Here is a 20607-nt window from a genome sequence, read left to right as displayed (position 1 = left end):
CCCTAACCCCTCAAACCCTGAGGAGACCCTAACCCTAGCCCTGGGCCAAAAACCCCTAACCCCTCAAACCCTAAGGAGACCCTAACCCTAGCCCTGGGCCAAAAACCCCTAACCCCTCAAGCCCTGAGGAGACCCTAACCCTAGCCCTGGGCCAAAAACCCCTAACCCATTCAACCCTGAGGAGACCCTAACCCTAGCCCTGGGCCAACAGGCCCTAACCCTTCCATCCTCTGAGTGAGCTGAGATACTATGAGGATTCAGCAAAGTTGTCAGGTACTCAGCACCACCATTGCTAAGAGAATTACAGCATTTTCAGAACAGAAACTAACAGCTGTGCTTAAAATTTGTAGCTAAAATAAGGTGCAAAAACATCTGGGTTCAATATTAAAAATTCAAAAAGAGGTTCTGCACACTTCCGTTTGGATCTGTAAATGAATGGTGGCGTTGTGAGGGAGTGGAGCGTATGAAAGGGCTGAACTTTATCCTACAAGATAAGTTTTGGGACTGTGGGGGGATAATTGAGTACCCACAGAAAACCCACACATGAATGTTAAAAACATGCAAAGTCCACGCAGAAAGACCCCAGCTGAGAGTCAAACTGAAGCTGTTTATTCTGTGAGACAGAAGTATTAACCACTGAACTGTTTGATATTCCTAATTCAGAGAAGTTTATGGCAGTTGTTGCCAACTATCAACTTCTTTTATTTTAACTTCAGTGTAGTTGTTCAGACTTTTGACAGCTGTGAACATGTTCTTTCCCATTTAATTAGAGGCTCTCTCACCTTCTCTTTAACAGATGCCGCCATAGCTCCGAGTTTTGAGCAGGGGTGGAAATTAAAAATTTTGTCCACCAGCCACTAAGCCTGGTGGACAAAATTTTCAACTGGGCTTTAACTGTGTTTATTCCTCTTATCATGGACAACAAGTCCTGTGAATTTGGAGACATTTGTTCCTTTTTTTTGCAAAAGTTACCAGGGGCAACCAAATATTTCAGCCATCTGAAATAATCGGTTCCCCCTCTAAAACACAGGACAAAAATAATTTACCAACAACTCCTTAACTGTGTTTATTCCTCTGTATTATGATATTATTAGCACATTTTATTCCTAAAAAAATGTTTGTTTGTTTTTTTTAAATGAGAAATATTTGCCCCTCTAAACAATTCTGTTAATAGATATGTCATTATTTATTTTAATTATAAATTCTTTTTGTCCACACATTGTCTGTATTGTCCATAACAAAGTCTGTCTGTCTATCTATCACGCTAGCAAAACAGTGGGTTAACTTCGCCAAAACAAGTTGTTTGACCTTTCACGGTCTCCGTAGTTCCCTTGCAGCGCGGGCACAGCGCGGCGGTTACGAGCGTTGAACATGAACGCGCGCTTTTTGCCGCGTACGCGACATGGAGACGCAGGGGGAACCGTATCTGATGGGGGAAAGCGGCTCGACGTAACATCTGCCACCCGCTTAACTCCCAAAATGTTCCACCACATTGCTAATGCTACTCCTCAAATTGTTTCTTCTTCTTCTTCTTCTTCTTGATTTTTATTGGTGGTTGGTAAACAACTGAAGGAATCAATACCTCCACCAACTGGTAAAGAGTGTCTCAATGACTTATATGGAACTTTTCTTTATATTAAACTTTTCTCCTTCTTGCATTTAGCAGCAACTCGAGCACATTGCTGCCCCCTATATGTCAAGAGGACAAATAACACCTTTTCTGTTCAAATTGCCAACCCGCCACAGTGGCGTGTGCCCAAATTCACACGCCACTTTAAATATTTACCCGCATTTGGCCAGTGGCGGGTGCTAATTTCCACCCCTGGTTTTGAGCATTATTAGGGCTCGGGCCAAAGGCTCAAACTGATATTGCTTTGAACCACTGAATTAATGTCATACTAGTGCACTTAAACATTTAGCAAAAACACTGAGCAGCATTCATCAGCATCAGGAGCCCTCTGTGTCTATAGAGAAAACAAAGCTACACACACAGGTTCTGAACTTAGTTTAATTTAAGACATGACAAAGAAAACAGAACAAGATCAACAAGGAAATAGGCACAGTCAGCGCAACTAAACCTAACCTGGTATTCAGTTTCTGGCCTCTCGTTCTCTGCTCTTCTTTCTATCCAGACATGAAATAGTCATTAGGTGTAGAGGTAATTCAGCCCAGCTGTCTTTGCACATTAGCTAATGTACATCAGAAATGTCAGAAGCGTGCATGTCTGCATGTGTTCATGTATACAGTATCTGGACCCTTCTATGTGCATCTCTGCGTGTGTGTTAGCATTTAGATGAGCACAGTTCTGTCAGGACAAAAGGCATTGGAGTGCAGGGGTGTGTTTTTACGTCAGACAGTTCGCATGACATGGGTTTTCTGTTCAACAGTAGACAGGTGCTAAATAATAAAAGCACCAAGAACAAGTGGAAGCAGAGGAACAGGCAAGACAGGGGTGCATGCAGAGGAGGCAAGAAGAGGAAGGAACAGAAAAGCAGAAAACAACAGGAGAAAGCAACATGATTGATAGAAAAGTACAGCGAATTTGTTCAGCTTTAAAATCCCAAACAAGTCAGGTTTCTATTCAAAACTTAACTCTCTCTCAAAGCTGCTTTAGTTGAAAATAACAGAATAAGTGTTGTGAAATACAGTGTTACGAAATACAGCGGAGTAGTGGATAATGGGAGGAAATAACAGCGCTGAAGGGCACAGCTAATAGTGTGGTGGTATTGTGTCATGTGTATGAATAAGATAATTTCTCCTCTGAAACACGAACTCTTGCCACAGAGAGACACACTTGTGGGGGTGAGGCAGAAAACACAAGTGAGACAGACACAAGGTGACATTTGATTTCAGGTTTCTCTCTGTTACCTCTCTGTCTTGTTTTCTAGATTATATTATGCAGAGTATATCTGTGTGAACTTGTACAACAGGCCTTTAATTTAAATCTTTTTTCCAACCTGCACACCTTTATTTGTTGTTCACTTCACAACTGAAATGTGCATAAATTAAAAACATAAAAGGTGAAGCTGTATCTGGTGAAATGGATGTGCTCTGGTCAGCATCCTGCTGACTGTATAATGACACTGTGTCACCCAAAAGTGTCAGTTACTGTATCTGTCAGTGTTGCATTTCATTGATTCAAAAAGATCTAAACCAGCTTTGCTCAGACGCTCCTTGGAAACACTATACATAGCACATATAGACTAAGAGGCCCACACCTGGAAGAATGAATCCTAGCCCAAAGGCAGCTTTAAGTGGGACCAAAGGAGGAGGTGAAAAAAAAGGAAAACAAACAAAACAACCCCCCTCCAAAAAACAGGATAACAATAATCTTAGCATCTTCCATGTTGATCAATTGCTGACTACTCTAGGGTTCTTCATTACTGTTGACTTGTGAGGCAGAGAGAACTATCTCCAGTAGGCATTGGGTGAGGGGCAGGGTACAAGTTACCAGTATACAGCTTGTCTGCATTTTTCTTTTCAAACTTCAGCCATTGTTTCACAAGAAATAAAGACATGAAAGGTTTTAGGTATAACTACCAATGAAAAACCTAATTTCTACACATAATGTATATATGCTCACCCACACACTCATCTTTGCTGTCAGTGAAAATGTAGGTTCACAGTATGATTATACTGGAGGTTGGTAATCGAGCATTGTGTACACAGGCTGTTTGGCATGTGAACGTTTCAACAGTGTCTGTGTGTGTGCATGTGTGGTTATGTGTGTGTGTGTTTTAGGATGGATGAGTAGGCCGAGCACTGAGGGGGACTTTGGATGAGGAAAAGAATTCCTGACTGCATTCTTTCTCCCATGAAAACTCCCAAACGTATCAACAGTGGCACAAACAGAAGGAATGAGTGCAGAAGAGCCACTCAATGCTCTCTAATTCATTCCCATGTGTCTGAGAATCACTTCACGATGACACCACTTCACTCAGTGAAGTGTATCATCTACAAATAGTGTTTCTTACATTTGCTGCCTTGCTTCATTGTGAGTACTTTTGTGTGTGTTCTACATTCATGCATGAAAGCATGTATGCATGAACTCCACTCCCTTCAACTCAGATAAGTAGAAGATCCCTTCACAGTAAAAGTGACTTTATCTTTAAACTTGTGCTCAATCCGTACACAGCACATTCCTAAACTGCTGACAGCAAACACTCTGTGGTGTTGCTGAATCTCATTAATGTTGCATTGCGGCATGGATATTCCAGCATGCAGCACTGAGCTATGTGTATTTTTGTCTAATTCACAGGACCCCCTGCATCAAATCTTCTTATGCTTTAACTTCTCTCCCTCAAGATTTCCAACACGTTGACACTTATGGAAATGAAGTGAGCTGAGGATGAGGGGATTTGTTACCAATCCCATCTGTCATCTTCCTAAGTGGTCACAAATCCCAGTTTGCACTGTTGGATCATATAGTAGTTCTCTTGAGAGGATAATGAGCTGCTGTATGGATTGAATTCAGTTACAGGTATAGATTTTACCTTCTGCTTCCTACTTTGGCTAAATTCTCACTGGAATGTGGCAACATCCCAAAAGTAATTATGTGGAGGAAACAGCTGTGGAAAACATTTACAATGTGAATTTGCTTTAATTTATATGTGCTAAAAACAGTAAAATGAGAACATATTAAACACATGCTATTTTTACAACCAGCACCTTTTGCAGTTGCATTTGTCAAAAAGTTTTTTTTTTACTTTGAGGGTACTGTTGATGCAATCATTTACTTTCTAGAAAATGTATGTGTTTGCTCCAAACTGATCATAGCCCTGGGTCACATTTCATGCAGTGCAGCTTCTAAAAAGATGCTTTTTACTTTTCACATTGTCAGTTTAGGGAATAAGATGAATCAGAGTTGTTTTAGTTTCATAGGTAATTTTATCTGTCAGTTTCTTAAGTTCTCCCAAATTAAAATGGGTTAATCTTCTTTTTGCATTTAGAGTTTGTTTTGTTCTGGTGTAACCTGATTTGGTTGCAGGTATTTTATATTTGTAGAAAAAACATTTATACCACCAAAAGGCATTAAAGTGTCTGCTTTCTGAGTGGTTGATGCAGCAACAGTCTGGATCTCAATTACTTACAGACTAATTTGCTCCTATAATATGTCTTTAAAAGATCATATATACTAAAATAGTGGTTGGGATTATGGGTTAAAGAGTAAAGTTGAAACCAAGTAACCTTCTCTGAAGTTTGAGCTAACCGCTTCACCACTTTATCCATATTAATAAACTGTGCTTTCAAATTTTGTGTAGACATTTAAAAAACAAAATCTCAATTATTTTATATAGATGGGATCAAAAAGATTTCACAATTTGGTGCCACACTGTGACTTCCAGTTTGCCTACAAAAACTTTGATCTCATTGTTAGCGTTCCTCATGGACCAGTGGAACAGGTGAAACCATGTTAGGCTCCAACCATTAGTCTCAGTAAAGCACTTTGATCATGTTTGAAGAGCTCATGAGAACAAATGGCAATGGGTAATTTTATTTTTCCTCAGGAGTAAGGGTTCAAATTATTGTTGTTAATGAAAACCTAGTCCTCTGACCCACCTTCTAATTCACAATTTCTCTTATACTTGTTTAAACCGTTCATCTGCAACACCGGCTTCTTTAGAAAAGTGAAAGTCTAGCCATTTCATCAGACCTGGTGTTTTATTCACTCTGAATCAGAAATACAAGGCACAGTAAAACTGTGGCTGGCAGACCAAACTGGTTAATTGGCTAATTAACTCTGTGAAGCCCCAATCAAAGAGCCAATTAGCACAGGACACATGCAGTTAGACATGGCCAATTAGGAGGCTTTCACACTGAACTTGTTAGGTATAAACTTGCTAAGTGTGTTGATTAATGAGGAAGGGTAATGAAAGGAGCAGGACAGTGCAATTCCACTGCTTTGTCTGAATTGTCTCCCTGAGAAACAGAGTCGCTATGAAGGCCTTATGCCCATATTTGTTACTTCCAGATGACAAAACATGGTCAAAGCTTGTGTATTTACAAGTAATATAGCACAAACTGTGTGCTTAAGCAAGTGGCTCCTGACCTTTTTCCCAACGCTTTTGTCACAATGTCAGATTTTTACCTACCAGGAAAAGATATAAACCTTTAGTCTTAAAGTAAAGACTTCAGTATGGCAAAGGAGTTTGAGGTGTTGTGAATTAGGATGGAAGGGGGAAAAATTAAATGATTTATGAGCAGGCAGTATATTTCTTTCCCCAGGGGTTCTTTGGAGTTTTGTCTTTCTCTTCCTCCTCTTCACCTGTCTTATTTGTTTCTCTGCTCTTTTTATCAACCAGCTTTTTCTGATCAGTTTCTTCTATGGAAATGTCATCTCCTCCAACCGTCTATAGTTCATGAATTGTTTGACTTACTTCTGTCTGGTCTTTAGCTCAGACTCCAGTGAAACCCAGTCTAGTAAAAATTCTCAGTACTTCCACTCTGTCACCCAAAAGCCACTAAAAATAATCATGAGAGCACCAATGAGCAGTATCTTAGACAAGCTGTCATAAGGAGGAAATAACTAAACCATACAGCGGAATCGTCTTGATTCAACACTATGTGGCCTTCAGCTGAACAAAATGACTCATACTTTATGGAAAAAATATTAACTGCACCAATCTGAGAAACTGCTTCATTTTGAGTTGGGGATATTCTCAGGGAGTTGAATTATTTGTCACATTTCTGAACTTTCTCATAGACACGTGAATGTCACAAAAAAACAAGATCTATGAGAACCCAGTGCTCTTTGCTCTGCCTGTAGTTTACATAAAAATACATAAATCTGGGTAGATTTTACCCTAAATGCATACATAATATCTCATTCAAATGTGCGCAAACTGCATTGCTGCATGTCTTCTTTTGCATGTGCTTTGAGAATTACGCCCAGACTGATTTGCACACCTTTAGGATGAGCAGCTTAGTGAAGATATCTGTAAACTTTCAAAACAAAGCAGCTGGAATTATTATTTTTTATTTAAAGACATTTTGTCTGAATGCATAGTGCATGTATTTATTATTATTATTATTATTATTTTGATTTTAAAATTATGAAAAAAAATTGATGGTTTTTAAGTTTAGTTAATACAAAACAATCAGAAAAATGTGTCCTTGCTTAGTTTTTTCCTCCATTTTCCCCAATATGGATTCAGCTCAGACCTTTTGAGAGTGAGAAAACACAAAACGAGTGCAGCTTCTCACTGTTCATTATACTGTATATGCTGTTGTTGTGTTCTGATTTCCTTGGTGTTTTTAAAAACACAAAGTGTTAGAATTAGTTCAGGAGTAAAAAAATAAAATAAAAAAAATCAGACGCTTATTTGAGCAGAATTTCTTCTGAGCTCACAGATCTTTCTGTATTGTGTTGATTTCCCAGACAGAGCTGTGCGGCAGGTGTGCTGTGTTTATCCAGGTTTAGTCAGACTGCAGAGACAACTGGTTGTGAGTGTGAGCTGATCTCATGGTGATGTGTTTCCCATCTGAGGATTGTCTCAGCCAGAAGCTGCCAGAGGATTTGAGTGAGACTAAAATAATTAACCACAATGGACCTAGACTGCATTTTTTGTTTAGTTTAATTTAGGCACACTTCATAATTGTTTTATTAGCTTTTCTTTTTTTTAGAAGAAAATACAATAAAAATGAGAAAGAAAAGATTAGAAAGTTAATCATAAATCAGAATAAAGTGAGAGGAGGATGATTTAGAAGGAAGTAAAAGGAAGGAATATGAAGGAGACACAGAAATAAACTATGCATTTTGTGAAGAATTTGATACGATGTTTTGGTGGAATATTAACAGAAAATGGCAACAAGAGGAGATGGGAGTGAGTTCTGCTCAGAACCCCTCAGTGGCATCACACTCTTGTGGTTGTAGGCTCGCACTTTATATTCACCACTTTGCTGCCTTACTTTTTTCCTTTACCCAGTGCTCGGTGAAGCCCTGACCACATATTTACAGTGTTGAAAGGCACCACCTACTTTACAATCTCTCCTCAAATGCATGGCAAGAGAAGCAGTTTGCTGCTGTGTGGCTCCACCAATCAACATGCTGTAGAGTTCATTGTGGTTACATGGACTTGTCTCCCATCTTGCAGCTGTTTCACATTAAGAATCCAACCACTATGTATTGCTTTTTATTACATTACTCGTGAAATGTGGAAAGGGTGGCACAAAATATTAACGTGTTAACCTGCAAGCACACATATCACTTTATGTAAGATCCTCTAGCAGCCAAATTTCTTTCTTTGCTACAGAGCTCAATTGAAACGTGTATATTTATTTTATTAAGAAAGACAAGCATGCCAAATATTCACTCAACATTTTTCTGTTATTTGAAGAAGTTGTGGTAAGAAGTATGCTGACCCATCCCTGTGTTGAATTTGCAGTTTTTTCATTGATTGTTGTGGTCTGGCTTTACTAAATCTTCAATATCTTAATACACTCAGTCCATGCCAAGGTTTTACAAGGTCACACTTACACAGCCAGTGTGAACACAAACTGCTAGTCACTAAATTTGTGGAGTGAGATCCTAATAGCTACACACAAACGGTGAATTCATTTTACTGCCTGATCTTAAAACAATGCAGCTGTCAGAACCAAAAATATTGTGCTCAGGGGCCAGTTTGATTCATAAGTCATAAATAACTTAAAACACAGGAGCAGGAAGCTCCAAAAGTAAAAACAAAAACCACAGACTAAATTGTACACTACTACATGGATTTGCCAAATAAGAAACAGAGAGCCAAAGAGTATAAATATACTGGAGGAAGATAACGAATGACGAGGCGCAGGTGTGATGATTATCAATCAAACCCAGGTGAGCAGAAAACTGACCTGTCAAGCAAATCAGGGGACAGGCAAGAAAAACAAGACAAAACAAAAAACAAATATTGATTTACATCAAACCTAACCCAATAATACTCCTAATTCATGGCAATGTAGACAGAAATTGTGTTTGCTTTTGTGATTTTAAGCACAATTTTCAAATGAATGCTTTTATTAAAATATTTAATTTATACTTGCAGCTATTTAAACCATTAATCCATTAGTTAACCGGGATTTTAAAAAAGGGTCAACCTTCACATTGCTGAAAATACTAACTTGCTGAAGCAACAGGATTACATCATCTGTAACAAGCAAAAATGCAATTCAAAGCTGACTTCATCTTCCTGGCTATGCCAAAAATTTCTGTCTATTGTAGGTTATGAAAAAAAATTGTACAAATGAGTGCTTTATACTGGTAATAGAAACAAAGCTCTCACTTTAGTTGGCCTGTATAAGAAGGGGCTTGAACACCACAGGACACTACAAGGGGACATGGTTGTAAAACTGCTTCATGTCTAAAAAAGCATCAATCCAGTATTCCACAAACAGGACCAAAAACAAGTGGTTCCTACTGAATCTGAGGTTATTAGGTGCATTGGTTTCTCTAGCAATGTTACAACTGTGCGTGCTTTGTTGTGTTTAAGATTAGTGTGCCATTTATAGTGCTAGATTTATTTTATTCACAGTGCTCATTATGTTTTTTATGCTTGTTTAAAAAATATTCATTTTGTGAAATACTTGTCAAAGGCTTCAAGATTATACTTCCGTTATTTTTGCATTGATTTACACAAAACGGACAGGCAAAGTAGTGCATCAAGAGACAAATAGATGAATTAAAGCATTTTCACAAACTTTAGTGGGATACATTGCATGTTATGACAAGATAGGGTTTGTGGTATATGGGAGCTGACTAATGACCATTTATGGACTTCTGCAAATCATTCATCAAGTGGAAAGAAAACATAAAAAAAGAGTATGAAGTAAAAAGGCAACATCTTGTGCAATACATTTTCCCCTCTGTGTGATTACATGTGTCAGTCTGCCCCATTCCCCTGTTGTTGGGATAAAAAATGTGTTAAAACATTTAAAAATGATGTACATTACATTTTCATGATGCATATTCTCCATGAAGCAGTTTATCCTGTTTACTATCATATAAATCTTTGCTGAAGATAATCCCAACAGGTTGTGGTTAAGGAGTGAGCAGAAGCTCAGATGGAAAACTGAGAGATAGGCAACAATCATGACAAAACAAGACAAACAGCCCCCATTAAACATGACACAACATATACGAGACATTTAAATATGATTAATGGGAAAAAACAAAGTTTCCTAAGGGGGAAAGGGAGAATGAAGAGGGATGAAGGAGGAACGTGCAGTGAACGTGCAATAAGAAGGAGAGCAGGAAAGAGAAAGTATCAGAGGGAGAATCCCACTAATGATGAACAGATGTCTCTAAGAGCTGCACAAACCTCAGTTCAGCTTTATACTGAGGATGGTCAGCTGCACGCTGGGAAAAATCACTTTTTTTCTTCCTCTCTATCAAAAAATGATTTAGAACGAAGTGGGATTATATACTGATATTCAAGACAGGCAAAATATAGTTGCTACTTGATGATTATAGTTGAGCTTTTAGAGGATAAATAGTTTATTAGTTTTCTACAGGAGTTTTAAAGTTGTCAGGCAGCTGAATTCTTCACTGATTTCCAGTGATCTGCATTCAGTCAAGATGTAGCTGCTGTGGCTTTTCCACAGTGGTTCAGATGGTTGTATGCACCAAACCATCTGGTATTTGAGATTTGATGGAGATCTACGGAGAACAAAAAGTGAACTTACATTAGGAGGCAGTTAGCCTGCTTATTATACGTCTTCAGAACTGTGCATTTTTCTTTTCTGAATGCAGCTTCTAAACACTACAAGGTCCACTTTAATTAGTAAATCACTGAAGCTTGTGTAACAGAATTACAAGAAATACAGTAGTGCTTCTACTACAAAAACCTTTTAAATGAAAAAAAGAATAAATTCAAAAGATATCCTTGATTATTAGCTGGATTTTACTTATCAAGAAAAACTATGGCCAAAAATGTCAAAGTGGAAATGTTTTGTAGCTGCCAGGAATGTTTTCAGTACATCTTCCTCATGTGGGGATAGTGTTCAGTCTCAGGAAAGCATAATGGTTAATTAAATGAACACAAGTTCTGTATGTTTGATGAGAAAGACCTAAAAATATAAATCAACCATTATAATAAAATCAGAACTATAACTTTAGTCTTAAATGAGCTAAAAATAATTTTAAACCTTAAAATCAAGTCTTAACCTTATGTTCACATAACATCTTAAGTCATGACTTCCTCAAAAATAGTCCACCTATCTACACACGTACACATTTTTCCACACAAACCCATTTCTGATGAAATTTTTAAGTCATAAAGATTATCAGAATTATTTGATTTTAAGCACCATAGTCATTTTTATTTCAGCAACAGAACATGAGTAAAGTGAAATTTACAGCTATTTTTAAATACAGTATATTCATCCAAACACATTTTGTACGAGCAGGTGGGCTGCGTTTGCAACTGGTGGGTCACAGATGGCTGGAGAATGCTGTGATTGCAGCTGCAGCCATCATTCTCAACACTGCAGTGTCCCAAACCTGTCTTAAGTAATGGCCAAGGGGCCGGTACTCTGCTCCAGTTCACCAAGGAAACAGAGGAAATACATATGCTACTGTAAACTGCAGCCTAGACTAAAATAAAATTAAAAAACTGAAGCCGTACAGATTCAAGCATCAAATCTAGCATGCACAGGACACTCACATGCTGTTTAACAGCCTTATCTCTCTACACACAAACAGACAGATCTTCTTTAACTCTCTGTCAGGCCAAGGTTTGTATAAGCCACTGTCATGGTTACTGGAATGATTGACAGCTCTTCTAGTCTTTGCACTATCAGTACAACAATAGAAACCTCTTCTAACTGAGCAGGTTTTCTGAATTTAGTGGAACTGAAAACTAATGTGACCCCCTCTGTTACAATACTGTATATTTGAGAGAAGTTACAGTAGCTAATCATCCATCCATTTTCTTTAACTGCTTCTCCATTCCGGGTCGCAGGTAGCTGGTGCCTATCCCCAGCAATCACTGTGCGAGAGGAGGGGGACACCCTGGACAGGTCGCAAGTCCATCGCAGGGCCACATATAGACGAACGAGACAAACAACCATTCACACTCTCACCTAGGGACAATTTTAGAGTCATCAATTAACCTAACATGCGTGTTTTTTGGTCTGTGGGAGGAAACTGGAGTACCTGGAGTAAACCCACGTGTGTACAGGGAGAACATGCAAACTCCACCCAGAAAGGCCTCAGGCCGGGAAGCGAACCTGCAACCTTCTTGCTGGGAGGCAACAGCTCTAACCACTATTCCACTGTGCCACCAGTAGCTAATCAGTTAGTGCAAAAAGGATTATATTTACACAGAGCAAGGGAATGTTTTTTTCTTCTTCTTGTATTTTTTTTTCATGATAATATTATTGCCACAGCAAAGGATTTTGATTAATTACCCTGTGCCAGTTGTCTACTCGAGGGAGAACTGTGCATTTGCATTTCTTATTTTAACTCTTATAGGGAAAAATCTAAAATAACTAAATTTAAAAAAGTAACAGACAATAAGAAAGAGTTTTCTTAATTATGTAAAGTTCAGTACAGTAAGTACTGACAGCAAAATTGATAAGAGGTAGAACAATGATATACTCAAAGTGTGGCTGTAATAAAAGGCAGATGTTTAGCTGCAGCTTCTTGATGATGGAAAAACTTTTGTTACCAGAGAAAGTAAACTTAATACAAGAAAACAATGACTTACAAGGCTTTAAAGTTTACTTTGTAGAGAACAAACTGACTTGACAGAACATGCTGTCCAATTAATCATTTTCAGAGCAAAAAGAAAGAGAGCTATTTGTGTTTGTTCGTTTATGACCTGGTTGATGTTTGTAATCCATCCTGTCAGGGACAATAAGTGTGTACACTGTTTTACTGTTCCTTGAGTTTCATCCCAGTTAGGATGTTCTGTACTTGCTAATCAGAACAAACTTCAAAATTGATGGTCTGTTTTCTGTTTGCCTTTTTAGGTTTAAGTTTGTTTTACTTTGTGATAAACATTGATGTCTAGATCCAAGATACTGCTTTAGGATTCTTTATTTTTGCTCTTAATGATGTTGACCAAACTTGATTTTTTGAAGGCAAAAGAAAGAAATTAAACTATTTAAATAGGTTAAACAATATGTTGTGGTTCTTTCATGTTTAATAAAAGTTCTGAAGTAAGACCGTATTCTTAACACCTGTAATAAATGTAATTGCAATAGCAAACAAATAATAGTAAAAAGTTTATTTTATTACTTTGTACCTCTGGTATTTACCTCACAAACATTTTGTCATATTTTATATGTGTTTATTTATTTATTTCAACCTAGAATTCATTATCATGTATTCATAGGATCACATTTTATGGTTTTATTGCAAAATTATGTTTATTGTGAAAAAAGAAGAAAAAAGAGAGTTTAAAGTTAAGAAGACAAAACCATTCTATTTTAAAATGAATCTATCTATGTATTTTGTAAGCTGTCACCTCTCAGGTGTTTTTTAATTAATAACCTTAAGTTGATTCTTAACAATACATTTAACCCTTTTTTTGTTTTTTATAAATCTCACTTTTTTTCATCCCCCTTAAGTTTTCTGCATCTGAGTTTAAACAGCTTTGTTTTTTTGACATGCTGGCTCCAGAAAAAGGGAGTTAAAGAAGGAGTGTAAGAAAGTTGAGCCAAAACAGAAGAACAGAAATGACAGTTTGTTTGGTCAAGACAGCCTATTACTGAGAATGCTCTAATCTTCCTTTTCTTGGCCGGCTACCTGTAGCCTCAAGCAGGATGGATGAAGCGTGGCTGAAGACGCAGGCTGTGGTTCACAGAGGACTTCATTCCTGTGTGTTTGTGGGATAACGTTTAAATCTGACCCTGTTTTAGATACTTTTATCAGTATCAGTCTTTCTTTTTTCCTCAAAAACAAATTCCCCTCTTAAAGAAGTGGTAGTAAGCCAGTTATAAACATCATATCATCTTCCTCTTTTCCTATGATTGATATCACCCTCCTATTTTTCAACCTCACCACTTCAACCATCCTCAATTGCTGGTTGTTGGTGGGGATTTCTGACCTACCAGACGCAGACAGCCCGTGAGGCCCACCTGCGATGTATGTATGCGTGCCTGGGAGCTAAAGGCTTGTGTGAGAGCAGCTGTTACCATGTAAAAGTGAAATTACAATTATGGCAAAGCTGAAAATATGAGTGCCTCTTCACAGCAGCAGATGTGAGTCTGCACGACTGGCAATGAGCGACTGTATTTTTTACATGCCTTTGTCTTTGGAAAAGTTATTTCAAGGGTTTACACAGTCTTCAAGTGTTTACTTTAAGAGTTTGTTGTGAACAGAAGCAATAATTTCTTCCCAGCAGAGCAATAAATCTTTTTTGTTTTGTTTTGACACACGAAAAGTGACGCAAAGAATGCAATATTTTTTTTTATTGCTTATCGAAATTATAAAAATGGCAGGTGGAAATTCCAATCGGTTGGTTTTAAACCTAAGAAATCCTTTGTTTAATGTAATCTACAACTATCTATTATGTTCTCAACACAGCACATATTGTTCAGTGTGTGTGTGCGCATGCATGTGTGTGTTTCTGTGTGTGAGTGCATATTTGTTACATATTGTGACAAGCAAAATCACCTGTGTGAGCGAACGGCATTAATGTTCAGAGCTGAGCTCGTCTCAGATTTCCCCTGGGAGTTTCTGTGCACACTCACACAATAATAACTGCACAATCTAGTGTTTCAACAGCCCCTTGAGGAAGTGTGTAATTCAAATGTGCGCGTGTGTGCGTGTGCTTGTGGCAGTGTATTATTAATCCTCCATGGTGCTGAGAGCAGCCTGTCTGGTTGGATCAGTGCCCGTCAGGATCAGTTAGGTCTGCTCACTGCTATCACATCTCAAGTCTTAATGAGGCAGCGCAGCAGCACTGCAATGTGTGTGTGTGTGTGTGTGTGTCACATTTACTGTATGCTTCTTATCTGCTTGCTTTTTAGCAAGAATGTGTTACCAAATCCAAGTTTCTCTAAATCCAATCATCCTAATGGTTTTGTTTCTCATTCTTGAGGCTTTGTTGTGACAAGAATTATTTGTCAGACTATATTAGGTAACATTAACCGCTATCTGAGTAAACATAAAGTTTGAAAACATTCCAGGTTGAAACACTTCTGTGATTGTAAAGCAAAACCTATTATATTTTAAACATTTATCGAGGCAAATAGAAGATGAAAGTGGACCTTACTGATGTTATCAGCTGTAGTGAATGCACTTATTATAGAACCTGGCCCTGGTCCAGTATTTTATGGTAGATTATGGGTAATAAAATCATTTCTGTCTGCAGGCATTTGTTTTGTCTCCCTGTCAATTATTACCTCACACGGTAAAACAACTATCACAAGTTTAACTGCAAGGCCAACTTAATAAAAGAAAAAGCTGTATACTTATATCCATCAATTTTCTTTACCCGTTTTTCCTTTCCGGGTCTCAGGGAGCTGGTGCCTATCTCCATCAATCACTGTGCGAGAGGCGGAGGACACCAAAGACAGGTCACAAGTCCATCACAGGGCCACATAGAGACAAGCAACCATTCACACTCTCACTCACACCTCACTTAATATGCATGTTTTTGGTCTGTGGGAGAAAACTAGAATACCTAGAAAAAAACAATAGATGCATGGGAAGAAAGGCCTCAGGCGGGAGGCGATACCTCTAACCGGTGAGTTGCTATGCCGCCCTGGATGTTTCTATATATAATTTATGAATGAATTATGTATAATATTTTAAAATATATCATTACAACATATATGAAGAAAAAAAGATTTATCTGATCTGTGTTCTTGAACATGTATTTGGATATCTATCTTTCCTTTACGCAACCTTAATTTTAAATTGTGCTGCATTCAGATAAGTGGCAAGTTTAAACTCTTTGTTTTTGCTTTATGCAAATTTTCATCTTCAGTTTTTTAAGGTTGCTTACTTTCTGAAAGAAGTGATCTAACGAGGCTCTGGCAGTTTTTGGCAAAATAGTTTAAATTTTAATGACTTGAAAATCAAACCTCCACCCAAACTTTCCTTTTTTTCTCTAACCCTAACCTAAAATTGAAGGTTTTGATGTTTAAAACACTAGGAAAATGGTTTCAAATCATCTGCATGGATAAGAAAACTGCCACTTTTATTGACATGAGCTCTAAAAAAACCTGCACATTTGAAAGCACAGTCTGTGTGCGGGCTGAGGTTTATGGACTGTTTTTTAGTAGGTGATTTCCACAGCTTTTGTCCTTTATCTGACTTCCTTGTAATCTGTGCTAAACTGTAACAGCGCAGAAACAACTCAGGTATGATTAGAGCGTACTTCAGAATTACAAGGCCCTTTGCAGAACATTTGAGTAGCAACACGAAACATGCATCAAATACAACTTGTCTATATCAAAGAGCAAGTGATTGTTTGGTTTGTTTTTATGTACTCTACATGAAAAGTGACCAAAGCCTATCTAAATATAAAATCTTTGAGGAAAAATAGATAAGAGCACTGTATACTCTAAGGAGAAGAGAAATCAAAAATATTTTCTGTTTTTTAAAGGATCCGTTTCTATTTGATTTGGCTGTGAAGGGAGAAGAAACAGTTCTTTATTAAGTTTTGATCAACTGTCTTGGTTTAACAGTGTTGAAAACTAGCACAGCATTGTGTATTCTGACAAAAGACACTGAAGTTACAAGTGTGTGTGTGTGTGTGTGTGTGTGTGTGTGTGTGTGTGTGTGTGTGTGTGTGTGTGTGTGTGTGTGAATGTACGATTCAGTGAAAGAGTTGTGGTCATAAACGGTGCTATTATCCACTCAATGACCTCCAGAAACAGGTCTTTATGTCGGTGCAAATGTGTCACTACAGCCATCGAATCTGGTCTTATCCAGATGGTGTGTTGTCCCATTTCTGAGCCTCCTGGCACCACAATCAGTCCCTGCATCAACCCACCCACCCAATCTGTCCTCCTGTGACACGTCAGGTCTCCCCCCCCCCTCCATCTTTTCAGTTGAGTGTGATCACATCAAAGTGAAACAGGGAGGATTACAGGTTTCTGTGCCTGAAGGGGTCTCATACAAGACCCCCCCTTCTCTCTCTAACTATGGCACAAACATGCATGCCTTTTTCCATTCCTGACACCCCCCGGGGGGCCTCTATAATCCATGTGGTGTCAGGAGGTCAGGGGACCGTGTCATTGACGTCCCTTTAGGACCCACATAGTCCAGCTATATAATGCGTGCTCCTAATTGTTCACTTTACTTTCTTCTTTTTGCATTTTCAGCTGTTACCTCACTAAATTTATTCCATTATATTTCATCATAACATAATTCATAAGGGTATTGGTTTATATATACAGACGTAAAATCTAAAATTCTTAACTAAAGCTTCAATTTTTAAACACCAATACAAACTAATTTATTTGTTTTTGTGATGTGAATGAAAATTCACTACTCACGTGCACAAACACTAAAGAAATACATGACATGAGTTTAGCAGGAAACTTGGAACAATGGACTTCAAACTTCCCAACAGACACATGTGTATCTCTGAAACTAAAAGGTTTGTGCTGCGATTTACAGGCATGGCGTCCAGACTTCCACATGTCTGCAACTGTTGAGCCTATTTTTATAAACCAGGCCTCACATACATCAAAGTCAGAATAATTTAATGATGATACTGAGTATGTTAATAATGTATAGTATCTGAACCCTCTGTTCCTCTTGAAGAATCTTGTCTGACGTTGCATCTGTCCGCCACGATTTTCAAAGCATTCTTCATCAGGGTGTAGCAAGAATGCAATATGATCATGATGTCCACTATAATTCAAATGTTAAGAAGAAACTGTGTCAAAGCAGATTGATAGAAATAAATGTTAAGAAGAAAATATGCTTTTAATGAAGGCAGTGTACAAGTATTGCAGGTTGTATCTCAAATTCCTCAACAGTTGTTTTTTTTAAAAAAGGCAGGATGTGTCTGCAGAAAAAGTTTGTTCAGTTTTACTTTAGATCTCAACTCAAATAATCTCTTTGAAATGTTATTTCCATCTGAAAATCTAATTAGATCATCTTCACATCCACATAAGATAACTCCATCTTGTGAAACGATGCAGAGAGCTTGAATTAGAGCTTGGACTTTACGTTCTTTCTGAGCAGTTCTGTTTCAGCAACAACCCGTCTGCTTCGACAGCATTTATGTTAATAGGTGCAGCTTTTAAAGTCTATGTGGTATCATTAACTCCACCAAAGCATGACCACCCAACAGTGTGGCGCTTGTATTTTTCTTTTTATTCTGGGTGTTTTGTTTAAGGTTGACTTCAGAAGTGAGTAAACGCTACATTAATATTTTTATATTCACACAGTGAGCATGGTTAAATCTACTAAATAATCTAATTGTCTGATAAACCAGTTTTTTGGGGGAGTTGTGTTAAAATTAGAAGCCAAAATACATTTAGTCTTTATTTTCTTATTTAGTCAAGAGAGGTTGCTGAACTTGTTGGCGGTTCCCAGTTTGCTGCCAACGTAGGTCAGACTATAGTTACAGTAGCTGCTGAGTAAACGAACTACTGAATATCTACTTCTGCATGTTTTTTGTTGCAGGAACACCAGAATTAAAATGATATAACTGCGTCTGTCACTCATAAATGTGTTACCATTTTATGTTTTGGGGAAACAAAAGTTTGCAACATATTTGATTCACATGTCAAGTTTTCAACCTGCAAACAAGTGTTTCTTAGGGTGTAGGTAAAGCAGCAGCTCTAATAAATCTGCTGTTTAAATCTGTTTTATCTTGGATATCATGAAATCTGATTTAAAATTATAAAGAAACACCTGGCTAAGATTGGAGTAAATGAGGTTAAATACTTGACAACATGTTGCATCATCACAAGGTTCCTGACACACCAGGCTCTATAGGATGTGGAATGAATGGATGAAACATGAATTTAGTTTCAAGTCATGTTTTTTTCATGGTCAAGTTATAAAACATTTATTATGAACACTGCACGACATTGTAAAGCCCCACCACTATAGTCACATTAAGCCTTTAGTAAATATTACTGTGTCATGAAATCTGCCCAGAACATCAGATGTTCTGTATTTAAATAAATCAGATTATATTAGGTAAAGCATGAGAAGATGGGTTATTTCAGGGTTCTGGGACTTTTTCTACAATTTTTCTACAAGGTAGGTTAGATCAATTTTTTATGATTAGATTAGATTTCTTTTTTGAACATGTCAGAAAGAAAAAAAAAAAGTAGAAAATGCATAAAAAGAAAATCTCAAGACAAACCAAATGACATAACCACAGTCAAAGGATACACTCAGGCTCACATAATTAACATTTGTTAAAAGGTCTACAATAATTAGAGCCACCATGTGAGCAGTCATGGTTGTCTGATTACGCAACATGAAACATCCAAAGTCCTAATATTCATTTACTAACACAACTCAGCTGACCTCGTTTAACTAAGCTGGTCGTAAGGAGATTTTAAATGTTAAAGTTTCATACTTCTTAATGTATTCCCAAATGTTAAACATCAATTTTTATAATACTTACAATGAATAGATGACCCCAGGGAAGACTCTCTTGTGGAGACACTGGTCTAATGGTCATCCCACTCCAATATAAAGATCATTTCGCTTCAGTGACCCGCAATAAAACACAGATTCAGCAGGGGACTATTAGGACACTGAGCCCTCATCTGTTTCAATAGCACAGAGGCTTTAGCTGAGACAAAAGCCTTTGTCAGGATCACAGAGCTCCCTCTGCAGCCTGTAGAGACATCAGGCTGGTTTATGACAGACGAGTCAGCAGGGGGGGTGGGGGCTGCCAGTGGACTTATGTATTACTTTAATTGTACATGAAAGAGGTTGGGGCACTGAAGATAACTTTGTATGAAAGTTTCCAGCAAACTTGGGGAGATCTTGTGATCTGATAAAATCATGGTTTTTAGATGTGTGTGTGTGTGATTGAACTTTGCAGAGTGCACTGAAAAAAGCAAAAGATGTATAACACGTTGTTGTGAATGTAAGGCTTTATCTAAGATTTTGCTTTTGCTTTAGAACTTTGCTGCTGTACATTTGGTGAATGAAAAGTTGTCTAACTGTTAAAATCCAATTAAGAGCTGGTGATAAAAATATGTGTGTAATATTTCTCCACTTTTACTGGGGCAGGAATTACATTTTTATATTTCTTTCAAAAACTCAAGCTAAAGAAAAAAAAAGATTTTTGAGTTTTTTGATTGAAAAAACGACCATCCCCTCCATGCATCATTTAGCTGCGTTATATAATTGTGGTTATTTTGCTGTGGATAAAGACATTTTTTTTGTCAAAATTTGGGAAAAAATACTTTTCTAAATCAACAATTTACTTATGTAAAAGAAATTAAACATTATCCAGACTGTAAAATCTACAAATCTTCTTTTAGGCAGAATTTTCAGGTTAAATCTTTCAGCTTTTATCTCTGACAGGACTGTGGTAATAAGAACTACAGAGGGCCTTCATGTGATGTCATTAAACCACTTTTAAATGCTGCTTGACAAATTCCCCCTCATTCTGTGCTTGTCATACTTTACATGTTTGGTATTTGAGCAAGATGAATGGCTGACCCATAGTTCAACTCAAATATGTGCAC

General features: G+C 37.6%; 1 protein-coding gene across 1 annotated transcript in view; it reads left to right on the top strand.

Annotated features, from left to right (window-relative positions):
* sema3b (sema domain, immunoglobulin domain (Ig), short basic domain, secreted, (semaphorin) 3B) overlaps positions 1-20607 on the top strand; it is a 63852-nt gene that overhangs the window by 12065 nt on the left and 31180 nt on the right. The window lies entirely within an intron of this gene.

Source organism: Kryptolebias marmoratus, linkage group LG8 (genome assembly GCF_001649575.2).
Source record: "Kryptolebias marmoratus isolate JLee-2015 linkage group LG8, ASM164957v2, whole genome shotgun sequence".
Lineage (NCBI taxonomy): Eukaryota > Metazoa > Chordata > Actinopteri > Cyprinodontiformes > Rivulidae > Kryptolebias > Kryptolebias marmoratus.
Note: the sequence above shows the minus strand (reverse complement) of the source record. Positions and strands in the feature narration are given on the sequence as shown.